The sequence below is a fragment of the Hydra viridissima genome, unplaced genomic scaffold, assembly GCF_058129835.1.
Source record: "Hydra viridissima isolate aposymbiotic clone 2 unplaced genomic scaffold, HvirCarnegie_v1 scaffold_5, whole genome shotgun sequence".
NCBI lineage: Eukaryota > Metazoa > Cnidaria > Hydrozoa > Anthoathecata > Hydridae > Hydra > Hydra viridissima.
In genome coordinates this window covers 7,938,774-7,958,438 of record NW_028324304.1, presented here as the reverse complement: position 1 = coordinate 7,958,438, position 19,665 = coordinate 7,938,774, and the positions used below count along the sequence as shown (strand labels likewise).

The 19,665-nt window shown below is 32.1% G+C and overlaps 1 protein-coding gene, 1 long non-coding RNA gene and 1 pseudogene across 6 annotated transcripts in view; 1 reads left to right on the top strand and 2 right to left on the bottom strand.

Moving 5' to 3' along the window:
• LOC149888389 (uncharacterized) overlaps positions 1–12,757 on the top strand; it is a 28,922-nt gene extending 16,165 nt beyond the window's left edge. For all 3 annotated transcript variants that reach the window (XR_016452845.1, XM_090088563.1, XM_090088561.1), the window contains one exon: positions 12,123–12,757. The gene's annotated coding sequence lies outside the window, so the exon portion shown is untranslated. The remainder of the gene's footprint in view (positions 1–12,122) is intronic.
• On the bottom strand, positions 362–3,972 carry LOC149888390 (uncharacterized; annotated as a pseudogene). The gene is made up of 4 exons (XR_016452857.1): positions 2,333–3,972; positions 1,996–2,160; positions 1,756–1,908; positions 362–1,595 (listed from the first exon to the last, which is right to left on the bottom strand). The product of XR_016452857.1 is annotated as an uncharacterized LOC149888390 (transcript).
• On the bottom strand, positions 6,921–17,364 carry LOC149888388 (uncharacterized). Of its 2 annotated transcripts, XR_016452856.1 has the most exons (4): positions 15,768–17,364; positions 14,457–15,362; positions 7,627–7,862; positions 6,921–7,226 (listed from the first exon to the last, which is right to left on the bottom strand). It is a non-coding gene; the product is annotated as an uncharacterized LOC149888388 (long non-coding RNA). The 2 variants fall into 2 exon arrangements; XR_016452855.1 differs by lacking the exons at positions 14,457–15,362; positions 15,768–17,364 and having other exon boundaries at positions 7,627–8,118.
• Positions 17,365–19,665: the final 2,301 nt, after the last annotated feature.

Below are 19,665 nucleotides of genomic sequence, written 5' to 3'. Positions count from 1 at the left end.
TCCGTAAAAGCTTTAAATGCAGTAAGTCAATTTCAATAAAACTCTTTCTACATTCGAAAACTGCTCATCGTTTTCCTTTAATATATTTTCAACGTCACAGGGAAAACCATTCATAAATAAAAGCAAACATCAATTACACTGTTAATTGGCTTTAAATTAGGTAGTTGCACCAAAAAAGTTAATTTAATCCAATACCAATAAATGTGTAATAAAATGAAAGAGAATGAAAAATGCTTTCCAACAACACCAAATTTATGATACTGGCATTATTGGTTCAAAAGTTATTGAGATTTTTAGTTTGTCCGAAGTGCCTTGACATCCTATGGACTTTATATAGAGAAATAAAAGAAAAGTGAAGCAATTTTCTTTCAAATGTAAATATTTCAGACAGTATTATGAATACATTAACAAAAGTATATACCAAAATGAGCAGTTTCAAAAGAGGAATTTATTAATACTAGTTACAATGAAAAATGAAATGAAATAAAGAAATTATTATCCATAAATTATACAAATTACAAAAAAACGTTTGATGATTTTTTTTAAATAAATATGAATATTTCATAAGTTTTTAAGATTACATATAGGGAAAAACACATCAAAATGAACAGTTTCAAGAGATGAATTAGAACTTTTAAGTAGCAAAAGAACATGAAAATTTTTTTCTTACATAAACAATAACAGTTAACTAAACTTCAAAAAATAGTTTGCCAAGTATCATGTCAGCAATAATTGACTCAATAAACATGTCAAAATCCTCTGATGAGTCCTCGTCGAAACCCCAGTAAGATGTAACATACACAGTTCTCTTGTCTTTTTGCCTTTCTGTTAGTATTTGTCCATAAAAAATCTTGTCCTGTCCATTGTCTAGTTCCCATTTATGATTAAACAAATGATTAGTCATACTTTGATTGCTTAACATTTTTTCAAGAAAAAGTTTTTGGTTTGGGGCAACTTTTATAAACATTTCATTACCAACAGAGGCATTATTTAGCAAGACTTTTTTAATGTCTCGTTCCAGTTTCTGCCTGGATGCCTTGTTAGCCTTTTGGGATGCTTCAATCCGTCTTGTTTTGATGTTATCGTCTATCCTTTTACTTTCAAACACTCCTGCTTTTCGGATCTGTGATCCTCTAGTGATAGAAAATTGTATTAGGTTTCTTTGAATATCTTCTGGTTTGGATTCAATCCACTGAAGAGTGTGATTCAGTTTTGCTTTAACTTTTGAATCTAGATATCCAATAGTGGCATTGGGGGCTTTTCTAAGTAGACAGTCTGTCATACCAAGAGCACGTTCTGCATGCATATTGTTGGCAGGTGCTAATAGTGTGTCCTTCAATATTTTCTCAGTAGGGTTAGATAGAGGCCCAGATACATAATTGTGCAATTGTCTATGAATAACACACTCAATAGAACTTAGAAGAGTTGATGTTATTTTGTTGAGGAGCGTTATATCAGTTGTTTTCAGCAATGAGTTGTGCACCTCGTCAAACACTAATTTTTGCCCAAAAATATCTAGATCTGTTGACAACAAATCATTGGAACTTTGTTTCATCTGGGTGATTCTTTGATGACAAATCTGGAAGATTGGTACCTAAATTTAATGAAATATAAAAATAAATGAAAAAGGGTACACAATATTCTTAAGCTAAAATAATATTAAGCAAAAAAGATAGAAAGACAACAATTAAATGTGATCAATTTTACTAAAATAAGTTTTAACTACTATTATTTTAAAATTAAAAAAAAAATAACAGTTCAAGATTAGATTTCTGTAATACATTGCGATAAACTAATTTCATCCACGAGCCTGTAATTACTTTTCCAATCAATCCTAGAGCTTGCAGCTGAAGATGATGCCATCTTTACCGATGTCCCCAAAAAGAGCTCACAACATTTTTGTTGTGCCTGAAAGTAAATATTTCAAAATGTTAACTTGATTTTCAATTATATTTTTGAAGCTCTATCAATAATTTGTAAAAATAAAACTCTTACTTCTGAAGAAATGACTTTAGCAGCTGTAGATGGAATATAGCAACTCCAGCCATGTGAAAAATTACATGTATCCTGTTTCCAACATAGTGCAGAAAGGTTCCTGGAGCAACTCCATGTTCTCTCAAGAAAGACTTGAATGCTGCTGGTTCACCTTTGAAGCTATATCTAAAAATAGTTTTCAATTTGTTTTACTTTTAGAAATAAATATATATATATATATATATATATATATATATATATATATATTATGTGTTATATTTTTTTATAGTACCATACATCATATTTGTTATTTAAAAAGGTTAGCAAAACAAAGAATATATAAATTAGATATAGTTACCTAAGTTTTGAAAGGTTGTACAGAAAAGACACTACAGATCCTTCTTTTCCAGTGGCAGTTTTAATTTTCAGCTCTTTGTCTACATCCATGAGAGCTTTTTTAGACGCTGTAGCTATTCCGTCCAATGGATGCACATTGCAATGAAGTTCTAGAAGTTCAACATTAATATCCTGTTTTAGCAATTCAATAACAAAATGATTCACAGGTGCCCTATCTGAAAGACAACTTTTAATTTTGGACAAAAAGATTTCTTTAACTGTTACTCTAGACATCTGTGTAAAATCAGCATAAGTATCAGCTACTTCTTTCAATGCTGTTAATATGTGTGTGGCATAATCAAATGCTCTACCCCCTGGTAGTCTCATGGTAGAAATGGTAAGTGACTGCTTTTGTGGGTAAACACTTACATGGAATTTGTTGAGATGTTTGTCCACCACTGTAGTGGCATCAAATGCCTAAGTCGCAACGTCACAAGTATGTAGAGCCTCTCCTGTCTGAATAAGAGATATCACTCCTAGCTCAAAAGCCATTCTAGCAACATTTGATTTGTGCGGAACTGAAGACAGTTCTGTCCCAGTCAAAATCTGACATACATGGGTTAGAACATCACTTATATTTGTGATAGGTACTTGGCTAACTAAGGACCTGTAGACACATTTCCTCAATGCTGGACCATATGCTCATCCTACCATGGTTTCAACCACACTTTTGTCTTGTGGCTCTAAGATCAAACTTAAGAGATAATGGTTTTGTTCTGTGAGTTGACAAAATTCCTTTTTTACTTTCACCAACTCCATTTTGAACTCAAGTTCAATGCTTTTAATGTGTTTATCTCTTTCTTTTGCTTCAGATCTGTTTTTTTCTAATAAGTTATTTAACTGAGTTCTTAGCTTACTGTTTGATATCTTCAGCTTCCTTATTGAATTAATGTACTCTTTATGATCCAGAGATTTCAAAACTATCTGGTTGTCTTTAGCGTGAAGATACTTTTGTTTCCACATAGTCAATGAAGCAGATTTTCTGTTTTCCTTCTGAGTCAAATTACTATTTGTAAATTTTAGATTTTTATATATTTTTAGTTTATCTCTCAGAAATTGAACAGTTTCTCTAGAGTGGCCGAGAGATTGTTTTTTTGCAAAACATGATGGGCAACCTTTTTGGTTGCTGAACCCTGTTGTACATAATATGCCATCTGCCGCAGCATGTTGAGTTTCATTTGCATCAGCAAAAGCTGTGTTGAGATCTAAGGTTGTGTCAACTATTCCTGTATCAGTAGTATCTGCCATAAAGGCTGTATTAAGATCTATACTGGTCATTGCTATAGTAGACTCATCCTCCTTTGGTTGATGCCTGAAAGGCATATCACAATAATTAACTATTTCAAACCAGTATTGATCAGGAACTTTTTTGAATTTTAAAAAACCATCTTCTGTTCTTTTAATGGCAGTCTTTAGCTTAACAACATCAGCCTTTGGCAAATATTCAGTTAAAAACTTTGTAGACTCTGCAAGAGTTTTTTTACTTTGATATTTTAGATATAAAATACACCCATTCTTAATAGGTATGTTGATCAGGGAAAAATTTTCTCCAATGAAACTCCATAAATTCTGGGTTGTTTTTCTCATTTTGAATTTGTGGACCTAAAAACAGAAAAAAAAGAAAGAATTAGATCTATAATATAATAATATATATATAGTCACAGATTCTAGAGTCTAGATTAGATCAATCAACAATTAAAAGTTCTAAGACTATGTCATTACTGACTAAACTAGTCACTTAAGTTCACTGAATAAACTTATAAAGTAGTAAAGTCTAAGTCACTAAGTCTAATTTTCCAATCTAGATCTAGAATAATCTACATTCTAGATCTAATAACTTACAATTATAATAAGTTCACATTTTAACAGATAGAAATAGATCTAGTTCTAGAGTAATCTAGAGTCTAGACTAGTATCATGGCTCCTTAGTTTTACTTTTTTAAAAAAAAACGATCTCATTATCGATAATTGGTAGTCGGCCGACAATGGCAACATGTAGATTTGTGCTTAAAAATTTTATATTGTTGACTAAACTGATTGTAATACAATTTTAAACTAACATAGAAAAACGAATTTGCTGGGTGTATGGTTAAAAATTAGATATGTACGGTCAATAGATAAATTTTATTTAAAAAAACAAAACTTACCTTATTTCAAAGGGAAAAAACACCAAAATGGCTACGGATACACAAAAATAAAAATTTACTGATGCTTAGAAATCCTTCTTGTTGGTAAAATGAAACAAACAATGTGACTGAAAGTGGCTGATTTATCAAACAATGCTTGAAGCACTGACGTGTCAAAAAAGCATTTTGTAAAAACGGAACAGAAAATGGACGCAGATATCGACGGTACTTTAGGATCCAATATAGCGGACTATGCGAGTCACTACTTTAAATATAAAAAGACCACTGATCTCTATAATATCTCTATAATAAGTTATTATAGAGATCAGTGAAAAAGACGTAAACCAATGATATATTATATATACTAGATGTCTAACTTGCGGGATTTTATTGGACAAAAAGTGAAGCCGCTTTTTTTGTTTACAAATTGAATCCGCCATTTGTAATAAGGGCAAAAACTATATCCGACGTGCGAAATAAAAGTTAAAAATGCACGTTTTTGCCCGAATTAGAAATGGCTCCCAAGGCTTCACATTTCGGATCGAAGTTAGACATCTAGTATATATAATATATCATTGACGTAAACAAATAAAACTGAAGAACTTAAAAAAAATTGCTATCGGCGAATGTAATAAAATTGTTTTTGCGGACTTTTAGAAGATTGCCTCAAAATATGTTTATTAACTGGTTTTCAAACTGGTTTTAAGTATTATTACTAGTTTAATGCTAGTAATAATACTTAAAACAAACTGGTTTCTGCGCAGAGTGCAAATATCTTATAGAATTTAATTATAGATCTGGGAGCTTATTCACTAAACTTTCGTAACTTTTGCGCAGCTCAATTAAGGTTACGGAAATCGTAAGTTCATGTTACTATTTGGTATTCACTAATGTTTCGCAGCATTTCCGTAAAGTTAGGGTTGCGCATAAGTTGCGCTGAACTTACGCAAAAACTTACGAGAATGGTGCCTCTTTTCAAGCCAAGAAATTTCAAAATTTAAAGTTTTGCGAATCTAGCAATTATCAATTTCTGACACAACACATTGTATTTCTGCGTTACTATCAATTCTCTGGATAAAGCAGTAGAATAGTAATGATTCACAAATCAAAACTGACATTTGAATCAACATTTGGTTTCTTGAATGGAAAGATCATTATTATCCAACCAATATTTAAAATGTTCTATTCGAATTCTTTCTTTTGGTTGTCATGGAAATGGGCTGTGTTTGATGCCTCATCGTGAAAGCGCTTCGGTTTACGCTTTCTTTTAGTAGCGAGTTCAGTTTCGAATCCTAGGGGTCCAGCTACAGCCTCTTGAAAAATCTGCGAACAAGAGCCCCTAATCCGTTTAAGTCGCTTACATTCTAATAAGGCATCAAAGAAATTATGAGAGAATAAAAAACGGGGCACAAGTAAAATATTTTTGATTTCACTTTCTCAGGTTTAGCAGACGAAAAATGAGGTCGGCATACTTTTTCGCTCATAGACTCTAATACCACCTATAAATCTAATTGAATGTTATTTTGTGATATGTTTACAATTCGTGCATTTTTATTCCGAATACTTAAGTTTAAACCTCAAATACAAAAAATAAGCAGGTTTCACATTGTTAGTCATTAAAATGTTTTCTATTTAATGCAAAAAAAAAAAATTTATGATGGGTCGTCCGGCGCCCCTCCAAGCTTGGCGCCCGAGTCAACTTGCCCCCTGTGCCCCCCCCCCCCCTCTCGAAGGCCCTAATCAGATTTGCTTAATCTGATTTACAATTACATTATAAAGAATTTGTAACTTTTGACATTTAATATACAATTAAACTTACCATAAATATTCACTTCTATCATAAATATCATGCAATTAAACACACCTAAATAATTAAATTTTTTGATATTTCCGATATGATAATTTCAGGCAATGTGCAAACTCTGCACTTTAGTATGATAATGCTATTTTATTATTTATATATTCCCTTGACATTTGGTGTAGTGGGGCAAACCTTTTGGTGTATTCTTTTTCTCAGACTCCAATCACTTCTTTATATTTGCAAATCAATCTCATTTGACATAAACATGAACATACTTAAGCTTATATGCCTAAAAGTTTCATATTTAAAACAAAATATCCTGTGGGCACCCATGCAACATTTTAACAATATATCATTGCCTTCGACTTGCAAACATATAGTTTTTGATAATAAAATAGCATTAACTTCTTCTTAAAATACCAAGTCAAATTTGGTTGGTTTGAGTTAATTTAGGTTGAACACCATGTACACTATCTTCATCATTGTCCTCAAAGTTAATGTCATCTGGAATTTCTAATCCTAATGAAATCCAAAGGTTTTCCAGTAAAGTGCAAGTAAAAATTATTTTGCAGCAAGTTGTTAAGGTGTACTGAAGTGTTCCATCACCTTTTTGCAAACACCTCTAATGGTTATTGAGACGTCCAATGGTTTGCTCCACATCACTACGTACCTGACAGTGAACTTTATTAAAGTATATTTCCTCTGGTGTAGTTGGCTGATTAAATGGTGTAATCATGACTGGTGACAACCCATATCCTGAGTCTGCAAAAAGGAAACCTGAATTTGGATCATATTCTATTGTCTGTTTTAATGCAGAATTAGAAAAGATAAAGGTATTATGGCACAATCCAGGATACTTTGCAACAACATCTCTAAACTTTCCATCAGCATCAATGACAACCTGACAGTTCAAAGCAGGATATCCTTTTCTAAAAAAATAAAAGTTAAAAATCTTCAAAATGTTAAAATGTTTAAAACTCCTGAGAGCAGCAAAAACCTTTTAAGGAAATGTTAGCATCAAGATAGAACAACTGTTCACCTTTGGCCAAAACATTGTTTTTTTACATGATCTTTATCATAAACTATATGACCTTATATTATAATATTGTTTTAAGTTTAGCACTTACGTTAAATAATTTGGTGTTTTCAAATTTTGAAGAACTATGATGTGCTATTTAAAATATTTTAAAAACTTTGATTTTTGAAAACCCTGCATAAAGCACCATCTTTAAGCTCAATTCATAACAATCCATTAATAACAAGCATATTTAACAATAAAGAATGATAAGATTATAGCTAATCTTTTTTGCATTGACTAATAATTCTTACCAATTACTGCTTGAAAACTCCTAGTTGATAAAAGCCTTAGCACTATCAGTAGTCTTGCTTCTGAAGAAATTGGGTTGCTTCTCAATGTGATTAGTGACAAATGATTGTGTAAAGTGTTGACAATATCTCTTATATTACTTTTTGGTAAACAAAATTTTGAAGACATTCCACATCAGAGTAATCGCTTAAAGCAACACGCTGAGTCTCGTGCCAAAGTTGATCTTGATCATGTGCAGCTAGAATAATTGGAATATCTATTTTGACTAAACTTTTATACAGCTGTTAAAACAATGATATGAATTATGATCATAATACTTAATAAGACATGTACCTTTTTAAAAAAAAGTCGTGAAGAAGAACATAAATTTAACAGTAGTAAGATTATATCTTTATAAGGTGTTACATTGTTATACAGGGACTGTGCAGTTATATTTTTGTACAGGGACTTGTGTAATACAAATCACCACATAATATAACATCTTGTGAAGATGTTATTCTAATATATATATATATATATATATATATATATATATATATATATATATATATATATATATATATATATATATATATAATAGTATAACATCTTTATTAGATGTTATAAAATGTTACATATATTATGTTACATTATAAAGATGTTTTATTATGTGATATCTTAATAAGATGCTATACCATTATGATGCAGTTATTTTTTGTTAATATCTGTGATTATTGTTAACCCTAACTATAATATGTATAGTTTACATATGCTACCATCCCCAATAATATATCAATCTAACAAAAGAACTACATAAGTATCATAAAAATATAACGCTATTCTTATTATTTAGTGATTTTAAAGTTAGGCCAAAGTTAAGGCAGCTCATAGCAATCGTAACTTTTCTTGCGTAAATTGAACTGAACTAATTTCTAAAAAGTTTAGTGATTACCGATAATTGAGGGTTGAACATACGCAAAAACTTACGAAAGTTTTTTTAAAGCGCAACTGCGCAAGTTTGTTGAATACGACTTTTACAGTTTTGAACTTACTCCAAACTTACGCCAAACTTACGCAAAAAAAAAGTTTAGTGAATAAGCTCCCAGATGTATATTATTAATCTAACAAAGCAATCATGTCGAAAAATATTTTGGTAGATAATGACATATAAAGGTCCTCCTTTGTTAACCCAAACTTGATTAACAAACTGCTTGTGCAAAAAAAAGGCTTTTTTTTCTATTGATTCTAAACTTTACATACAAAAATTGTTTTTAGACCTTTCAGGAGGACTTTCATTTTAACATAGAGTATACCTTTAGAATTCATAGAAATGTTTAGGTTTTCTTGCACAAACGTGATTTTGTTCAATGGTATTTAAAATCTTTCTTCCAGTTACCATAATAGTTCCATAAAGAAACGGTTACAGTTTTTAATTTTTAGGAAAGTTGGCAAAAATAAATGTCATAAACCTTTTGAAGATGAACCATTATTGCTAATCATTAACCTTCTCCTATTTACAATTTTAAGTAATTGGTATTTGAAAGATCTTACCAAAGCTGTTATGCCTATTTGATAATACAACTTAACGCAACTCCATCTAAAAATATATTACTGAAATAGCTATTTACCTTTATTGTTTTTATTTTTTTAGAATGTAAGGAAAAAAATTATTACTATTTGGAAAAAAAATGTCAATTAGTAAAAAAGTTTTTAAAAAATTGCAATCAAAAAAATACTTTGTACAATAGAAATTTAAATAAAACTGTGATTTAACAACAACCATAATTAAATCAAATTAGCTGCGAAAATGTTTTTTGCAGTTACTGTTTTAGTAAGGGTCTGCGTCTCGTTATTTTTTCAAATCGAGACGAGACGAGACGATCTTAACAGCTTTATCCCGAATAGCGATAAAAATCGAGACAATTTTCAATTTTCAGTCGAAATCCGGGACGATACCGAGACGAGGCGAGATGTCCCGGACAAAATAGGAGCTTCACAATTTCCCGGAATTTACATCTTTTTAACGGGACATAACGAGACATAACGAGACATAACGAGACATACTAGTTAATCCTTAATGTGAAATTTAGTATTCTGCTAGGGGGGGGCATCAGTTGGAGCTTTGGATGGTCCAGCAAAAGAAGCTAGACCAGAACCCCTTGAACTGGTGATCAGTGGTGTAATACCTGGTACATGTGATGTTGTAGCAGTAGAGATTCTAGAGGAGGCCATACTTGCTCGATACATCGGCTGACTTGGCAGTCTTGGATTAAGCTGAATCTCAACCACATTATCAGATTCAACAATATTGGCTTGATCACTCTCTTGAGACAACAAATCTGGAAGAAAATTTACAAAATTTTTTTAAACTGAGCAAAATTTCAGTTTGAAAAGAATTTAAAAGTTTAAAATTCAAACAAAAAACATAGAAACAATAAATGGAAGTAGCAAAACTTAAGATTTTACTAAAGGCAAAGATAAAGTTAAGATCTCACTTTAGAATTTTTGTGAATGCCCTACCAGGATCTTTGTCATCTTCTGAGGTCAGTTTCGAGGACTTGATTTGAACAAAGTCATAGTTCTGTTGGATATAGAGCAACTTTTCAACATTTTGCGGCTGAAGCTTGGTACTTTTGTGTGTGACTATGTTTCCTCCTGCAGAGAAGGCCCTCTCGGAAGTGGCCGAAGATGCTGGAATTGCCAGGTAACGCCGTGCTGTTTCAGCAAAAAGAGGTAAAGTCATTTCATGTTTTTTCCAAAACCAACGAACATTTTTCTTTGCCTCTTTCCTTGGCTAGGGATGCATATTCTTGTAGACATCCCATTCCTTGGAAATGTCGGACTTGTCCGAAACTGCTATGTGTTGAGAATGAAATTCAATCTCGTCTTGAGCCAACGAATCTGTTTCTTCCTCCACATTTACAGTGGCCGTTGGTTGGTCCACGATTTTGTTGAGCAATTTTTTGATGATTGGTGTGGTTTTCAACCAAGTACTTGTATTTTTTATCATAGGTTCCAAATTTTTTGGATGCCACATCATGTATATAGAATTCCAGCGATTATTGTTGGCAGTGATGAACTATTTGTAGGCCAACTCTGTAACATTTTCCATTGAATCGGTTTCCATGGCAAGATGAATGTCCCTGTTCATTGCTGCAATTTCGGCCTTGATTCTTTCATTCTTGTGCATCTTTTCTGCTTGTGCATCTTTCTCTTGTGCATCTTTTCTGCTTGCCTTTGAGCACAAGCGATTGCATGATCTACTGTTGTGATGGCATCAACAGTGTACTTAATGGCCAAATTCAAGGTATGGTTCACACAAAGCAAAGACTCATCAATAAAGGTGCACTTTGGAATTGCAGCTTTGACATTGGTAGCATTGTCATGAGTTACGACAACAGAAACAGTTCCTGATGCAGGTAGATCGGCAACAACCCAAAAAAAGTAACAAAAAACACAGCAAGCTGAAATGTCTAGCATTATCACAGTATGGTAATTTATGTCTAATACAAACACTATAATAACTAACTTTTCTTTGCACTGATTATAAACGTGCATAATGGCGAGATCAGGGATATCACTTTAACTGTTGAACACAATCAACTTAACTCATGTAAAAAAGTAAATTTTGTAATTTAACTTACTTGTCGATCTTTTTGGCAATGTTGTCTGCTGTGTGCCTCTCCCAGAACGGACTGACAGAAACAACAAACTTGTTCAGGGTCCACTCCTTGTCAATGTAACAAACAGACAATAATTGGTATGGATCAAAGTTCCTTGAAGTCCAAATATCCGTGCTCAGAGCCATTCCCGGACTTTCCAGTAGATCAGTTTCCAAAACTTTATCCACAGCCGTCTTGACATTGTCATACAACAAAGGCAGCTCTTACCTAGAATAAGTTGTGGCAGCCTTGATTTTCAGCTTTGGATCTAAGTAGTGCATAAACTCCTTGAAAGGTCTTGCCTCAACAAAGCTGAATGGAAGATTCATCCTAGCCAGAAGTTTCATAATTTCCAAGTCACCTCGAAGTTGCTTTGGATCTCTGGATTTGTACTTCAAACACTGACTCAGTCTTGCCTGGGTTGACTTGCACTTTATAAGACAATCTGGGATGGAAAGTCGTCTTTTCTTAATGGAGCGGTTTAGAACTTGAGGAGATTTTTCGCCTGGAAAAAATCTTAAAATAGCTTAGTATTGCTAAGTCTCGTTACGCTTTTCCCGGTTCATTTCGAGAAAAAAAATCCGCGACGCAGGCCCTTAATATCTAGTTAATGTAATTGCTTTGTCTCGTAACGTTTCGTAATTAACCGGGACGCAGTTTTTAAATTCCGAGAAAAAGTTTATGTCCCGATTTACAACTTTATTCCGGGATAATCGTTTCCTTTGTCTCGTTATTTTTTTCCGGGAAATTTTTCGTCTCGTTACGCTTTTCTCGGTTCATTTCGAGAAAACAATTCCGAGACGCAGACCCTTATGTTTTAGCCTCAAAAAATATTTAACTTACGTTGTTTATTGCAGCTAATGAACCAGATTGGTTTAATGCGAATGGCATGATATTTCAAAAATGCAAAAACTGGTGGACAACAACTTGCGATAACAATGAAATGTTTCCGACATCAATTAATTACATCTCTTATGGGAAAACTGAAAATTTGGTATCTATTCAGTTCTTGCTGCGAACAAATGGGATTAAGTGAATATATTTAAATGGATTTTGGCGAAATTTGTAAATATTGTAATAGCGAAATTTTATACACCTTAAAAATACTTTTTTTTTGTGCATTGTTTTTTTTCTTTAAATGAAACCAAAGATATTGTTAAAATGAGGTATGTATTGGTTCCAACTGTTAAGAAAAATTTTATTTGTTGGAATGAATATAACATTTTAAAAATGTGGTTGGTAAACATGCACATGCAATTCAAATATATACAGTCCAACCTTAACTTACAACACTCAGTTTGGCTCAGTTATGTCCTTGCAATCCATTGCATTTTTACAGCGTACAAAATAAAAAGTTTTGTTTGACAAGGTATGGCTGCATTCGCTATTTCTTCGTGATAGAGAATTTTTTTTGAGCTGAGTTGGCTTTTATATGTTGTAATTAAAAATTAATATTTTATTTATTAACGTAATATATTGCAACTTACTGAAACTATGTTATTTACTTTATGATTCTTCTACTAATATGCTAAAATATACTGCCTGCACATATTTATCGTTAGTTCTAATTGTACCAGGATTATTGATCTTTACATTAATTAGAAGCCAGGCACTGTCAGAAACGACAACCTGTTTTACAGTCATAATTTGAGAATTATGACTGTGTCACTTTTATTTGTGTTTCTATGAAGGGTAGGAGTTTTAATTGCCTACTTTAACAGGCATGTTTAACAACCGTTTATGTATACGGCTGAAAGCGTGAGAGATGTTTCGAAAATAGTAAAAAGTTCGAGCAAAGGCTTACAGCTTTTTTTTTTTTTTGATAGACTTTTAAGGGATTGCGGAGATTAGGATTACAAAACTGCAACTCGATTGCAGCCGCTTTGAATTGAATAAAAATTTAGAGCTAAATTCTGGAAACTATTGGAAAAATTGCCAGAAGTAGAAGGCTTAATAACGGACAACAACGCATTTTGATGTACTACCATTGTGAGTGCTGACGTCAGCTTCTTTTTCTATCAAAGCGCAAATCCTATCTTGACTTAGTCCCTTAGCTCCGTTTCTACATTAATCGAGTGTATCAGGAGGAAGCCCATAGCTTTTTTATCTAGGATAATCCGATAAAGGTCATGGTGCCTTTTTTAATTTGTTGGCAGTTGGTCAAATGCGATAAAAACCTTTTTGTCATCTACGGGTGATTTAAGGTTGCTGTTTAAAAAAAGACTATGTATAAAAGTGGTCGCTCTAAGTTCTTTTTGCTAATGGAAGAAATGGAGATGCAAAAATTGGAGGCACAATGTGTCTCAAATTCTTGGCCAATATCAATATTGTTTTTCAATATTGTTTAAGCAAACGATGATCAATTTTGCTCGTTTGGAAATAAAGTTCAGAGTTAACTATTTTTTTTCTCACTTGGCAATGAAATAACTGTCTCGTGTATAAATAACTGTCTCATGTATTTGACTGATGTCAAATACATCAATAGCATTTAGAGTAAGTTATTTAACACACGATGTTAAGAGAAAACAAAACAAAATCAAAAGAAAATATTATTACCTTACATAAACTTGAATTTATTATTGTAAATCGATTAGTTTGTCATACTACTATCAACTAATTTTTTAACTGTAATATTTTTTGATAATGAAATTATTATTATCTAATAATAATGATTAAACTATTTTATCATTATCTATTGATAAGTTCTCATGTAATGAATCAATTGCTAGTGCCATTTAGCGTTTTTAAAAACGACTTGTGGTGGCTTTAATCGGTGACTTAATATTCCTAATACTGTGAGGGCGGGGGATTTTATTAATTATATTTTTTTTTATTTATTTAATGTTCTTTTATGTTTGAAGGAAAGGGTGAGGGGGAAAGGGAATGGGAAGGTTTTGGTTTAGAGTTGTTTGGAATAGGTATATGGAGGTTGGGATCGAGGCTAGTGGTCTGGGGAGTACTTGGTTAGGAAAGGGCGAAGATTGGGTTGTAGAGTGTTGTTTGGAGGTTGGGAACAAAGGGTCTGGTGGTTTTATTAAATGTTTTCTATGTTCGGTCCCTTCTGTGATATGTAACGGCGCGGATATGGTAAGGTGCGCGGTTAGAGCATCAAACTTTTCAATAACAATATTTAACGCATATAATGAAATAACGATAATATTAATATTCAAAATGAAAACAAAAATACTTACAACTGGTTCTTCTTCTCTTAATTATTTTTCTTAACAAATATTCTCAAATATTTCTCCTCAATATATATTCTCTTAATATTAATTTATACAACTATCAATAAATCAATACAGATAATAACGCTTATTTAAAGTTATCCAAATATCTTTTCTTACTAATTCTTCTCATAAGTTTCTCTTTAAAATCGTCATAAATTCTTCTGATAAAATTCTTTTTAAATCTTTAAAAATCATTTTCTCATAAATTCCTCTTTTAAATCTCTTAAAACTCTTTTCTCATAAAATCTTCTTTTAAATCTCTTTAAAACTCTTTTCTCTTCCTTGTCCTCCTCTCTTCTCTGCTTCTTCTCTCTTCTTTTTTTGAGCTTTTTATAGTTTTCGGTTGCTTACGGTTTTGCTACTTATTCATCATTTATTTATATGACAGGCTGAATAAATCTCCGTGTGTACGTCTTTTCTTGATTGTTTTATTTTTTTACTTTTCTTTTCGCTGTATCGTTTATTCATATGACAAATTCAATAAGTCTCCGGTGTACGTCTTTTCTTGGTAGACTCGCCCTTTCTTCGTTCGAATTTTATAAGCTTGAATCGGGTAAAACTTAAAAATAATGTTTACAATTTTCTCATTTTTCCTCCTCACAATACGTATTCTTAGAAATTCAATTTGCTGTACGTATCACTATAATTTTACAATTAAGTTTTACTCGCGGTTCGATAACACCAATGTTAAATTCTCATCGTTTAGTGGCCTAATAAATTTGTATCATCAGTGTCAAAAGGATAAATGTGTCTCACATCTCTCAGTTTTTCCTGGTGCTGTAGGGGTTGGTAAATTACATGAAACTGACGCCAAAGCTTCCTCTACAATAAAGATATGGCCTACCGTTCTTCTTGAAAAAAACTTGAAAGCTATAAACGTGAAAATCGTGAAAAATGTACAACAATTTAAATATTAATGCTCATTGCTAGGAAATTTTATTAGGATTATGAAAAGTGAGAATACAAACAAGTGCTTGTACACTCAATTTGAAAGACATTTAAAAAATAGTTATAATTTTTAGCTTTTGAACTACTCAGTAACCTTTGGTAGCTTAAAAATGTATACATATTTTTTAATGTAACCTTTTGCAAGTAGCTTGTTAATAAAGACAGCACTTCGAAGTTTTTTAATTTAAATCAGCTTTTTAGAAAACTTTTTAAACAAACGAAATTTTAAAAAAGTGTAAAACGTTCAATATCAATGCAACAATAATGAATTAAATATTAACAAAATATATTTTGAAATACTTGAATCAAAAGTAGCAATTTAGTTACCTGTAATTAAAGACCTGTATTTCAATTTATGTGCAGCTTTTCTGTGTGAGATACATCTTGTTGGTCACGGATTTATTTTTCAGCAGGATAATGAGCCCAACCAAAGTCTTAAAGATAGCTGGAAAATATTTTAGTCAAAGTAAAGCAAAGAAAATAAGAATATATGGAATCTCCTCCTCAATTTCTTGATTGTAACCCGATCAAACTGTTGTGGAACGAGTTAATTAAGAAGTAGCTTAATTTTCTAGTTAAAATAGTTAAGAAGTAGCTTAATTTTCTAGTTAAAAAGTAGTCCTGCTTGTAAGAAAAAGAATTGCTTTGAAAAAAAACTCTCAGCTCATAGCTGATTTTACTCTAGCCTACTGTCGCAGTGTTATGCGTTTGGCTGAAAGTTACATATTTAAATGTTGGTTCAACTCTCTTATCAGTTACAAATGTGTTTGTTGCTCTATTGAGATTCTTTAAACCGATCCATTGTTGATTTTTTAACCCTAAAATTTTTCTTTTTGCTAGGAATTGAATTTTACTAATCAATGATCTAATGTTATTATATGTTTACTTAAAAGTAGAACTGTTCGTAGAGATATTAAACCTTCTAATCTGCTAGTAAATAGCAAAAAAGATGTGATAATCAAAGTAAGTGATTTTGATGATTATGTAGACATTAAGGAGACGATTGCCTTAACTATGACTAAGCAAAACATAAATGGCATGGCTTTAGCTCATACATCTCCTGATATTGTTAAATGTAAATTTGAAGTCCAAACTAAATACCTTGTTATATATGCACTTGCAATCACTTTATTTGAGATTCTAATTTTTCATTAGCCTGGCATGGTATCATAGTTGTACTGAAGAATATACTTCTAATACTTTTACTCTTTTAAAAGTCTGTTTTATAAGTTACTTATAAGTTTTTGTTAAGTTCTGCTTTAACTATGTGACTAGTTTATTTCTTATGATTTTCTCTTGTCTTTTCTTTATATTATTTAGGTCTTTGACCTGTGTTTTTTGTAACATCCTTAATACGAAGTATATTGAATTGAACTGAATAAAAGCCATAGTATCTGGCAAATAATTACACTCTAAAAAAAAATCCGTTGTATACAACGAATTGGGTAACAGATCAATCCGTCGCTATTGCACCAACGGCTTTTCCGTTAAGTTAACGGATTAAAGTTTTAACGGATTGAACTCCGTTGATATTTTTCCGATAAAACAATCCTTTTATACAAAGGACTTAATACGTTAGTGCATCAAATTATCCGCTGTTTTTATTCAGTTAAAATAACGCTTTGGTAGGGAATAATCAGTTAAAATTGCTCTATTATAACTAAAGAGGAATTAAGCCACATAATATTGTAATTTGATAATAAAATAATCCTTACATTTTTTAATATATAGCTTATTTCATTTTGATATTCTTAATACACAATGGTTCTTACCATTATAAATGTAATAATTACCAACCATCTGATACAAGCAGTACTAATTATACAAACTAACACGGTTGGGAGAAAAATAGTGTTCAATTTGTTGGCAAGCTTCAAAAACTCTTTAGCTGGACATTGAAAACTAATCAAATATTTATAATAATGTAATTCAGTACACAAGCTTTTAATTACAATCAAAATAGTTTTTAAGTATATTAACATAACATTTACGAAGTCGAAAGCAGCACTACTAATCATATATGCATATATATGTATGTGCAGTGAAATCGTTCACAAAAAAATTTTTTTTTTTTTGTATTAGTGTTGACAATATTAAGAAGAACTAAAAAATATTTATTTGAAAGAAAAATACACTACGGCATTACTTATCAAATGCCTGCAATTATTTTTATTGTTGGCATTTGGTATTGTGATATGGTTTCGGTGTTTAAAAAATTTAGTTTAATACCAGTTTTTAATACCGGTATTGCAAACCGTGGAAACTCTACCCGCATCTTACCTTCAATGCTTATAAACATGAAATAGTATTTAGTAATTTAGATACAACTTTTGATAGTTTCTATTTTAAGACTTAAAAGTTTGTTGATAGATAAAAATGTTTTTTAGTTGCTGTTTTTACGATCGTGGATTTAATATAACAGGAATTATTCAAATCAACCTAAATGGCACCTTGTTTCGGACATTATGCGTGTTGGGAAAAGTCGAACGAAGAAATCGAGGTGAACATGATATTAAACAGAAAACATGGGTGACAGCGAATATTTTGATAAAAAACGAGAAGAAAAAATTAAATTATCCTGTTAATTCCTAAAAATTATTTACATTTTGTATGTAAATTATAAATCTATATTATTAGTGATTAAACGAAACTGTTGGTTGCAATTAAGTTCAACGTTAAAAGGTACTACCTATATTAGTTTATTCCCGGGCTACTTATCAACATAATATTGTGCTAAATGGTGTGCAAATAAAAAGATGAACGACAACAGTGTTAACACACTGTTGTGTTGACCAACAGGATGTGAATGCGTAAATCACTAATCTAATGATAATAATGACAGTTTCTTGTATTACGGATCATACTGTCATATACAGTATTTAACAAAACATTTGCAAGCTAATTTATTTTCTTTATATAAAAGTGCTGCATTTTTTCAATTTAGAGAAATAACTATGTAACTGTTTAGAGACAAAGATCTTCAAGTTTTATTCATCACAAAGTTCATTATTTGTACACGAAAATTAATAAATTAATCAAAAGTATTAAAAAAAGTTGATTTCCTTCTGGACAAAACAAGTGCAACTCGACAAAATGTTGACCAAGCTGTATTTCGCAATCAATATTTCGTGGCGAATCCTTTGTTGTCAATTACAGCCTTGCATTTTCGAGGCATAGATTCGATCAGGTGATCAATGAAACTTTGTGAAATCGCTGCCCAGGCCTTTTGGATTTGTTCAAACAGTTGATCTTTATTACGAACACCTTCACGATTAATTCTGCGGTTGACAATCTCCCACAGGTTCTCGATAGGGTTGAGGTCCGGAGATTGAGCCGGCCAATCCATCACCGAAAGGTGGTTGTCTTGAAACCACTGCTTGACTACTTTTGCAGTGTGTTTCGGATCGTTTTCTTGCTGAAAAACCCATTTTATTGGCATATTCCATTCAGCATGAGGTAACATAACATCTTTCAGGATATTTTTATACATGAAACGGTCCATTATTCTATCGTTTCGATATGTTGGACCTAGATCGTTAGCAGAAAAACACCCCCAGACCATTACATTGCTTCCACCATGCTTCACGGTCTTATGGGAGTAACGTAAATCGAGGCGTTTTCCGGCCGGTCGACGTACACGACAAATGCCACCGCTCCCAATGATGTTGAACTTCAATTCATCACTGAACGGGACAGTTCGCCATTTCTAAACATTCCAGTCAATATGAGATGTAGCAAACAGGAGTCTTTTCTTCTGGTTTTTTAGTGAAATCAGCGGTTTCTTTGCAGGGCGTCGAGAAAACAATCCGGCTTCAACAACACGTCGTCTGATTGTTCCATCCGATACAGGCAGCTCTAATTGCTTTTGTATCTCGACTGATGATATCCAGGGATTCTTCTTGACGGATCTGACGATCATAGAATCCTCTCTAGAAGTGGTGGAACGCGGTCTTCCACCTTTGTTATCTGCTGCCAACTTCCCCGTAGAACGATATTTGAAACATCGTCTTGATACGGTCCATTTTTTCACGCGATATTTATCACAAATACTTTTTTGTGACATTCCACTTACGTAATCGCCAATATTTTTCTTTCTTTGTTCCAATCCAAGACTGTCGGGAGCCATTTTTGCACTTGAAGTCATAAAAATATTTCTGGATGCTTCCAGATGCTTCTTCTGGAAACTTCTGGAAGCTTCTGCATGCTTCTGGAAACTTCTGGAATC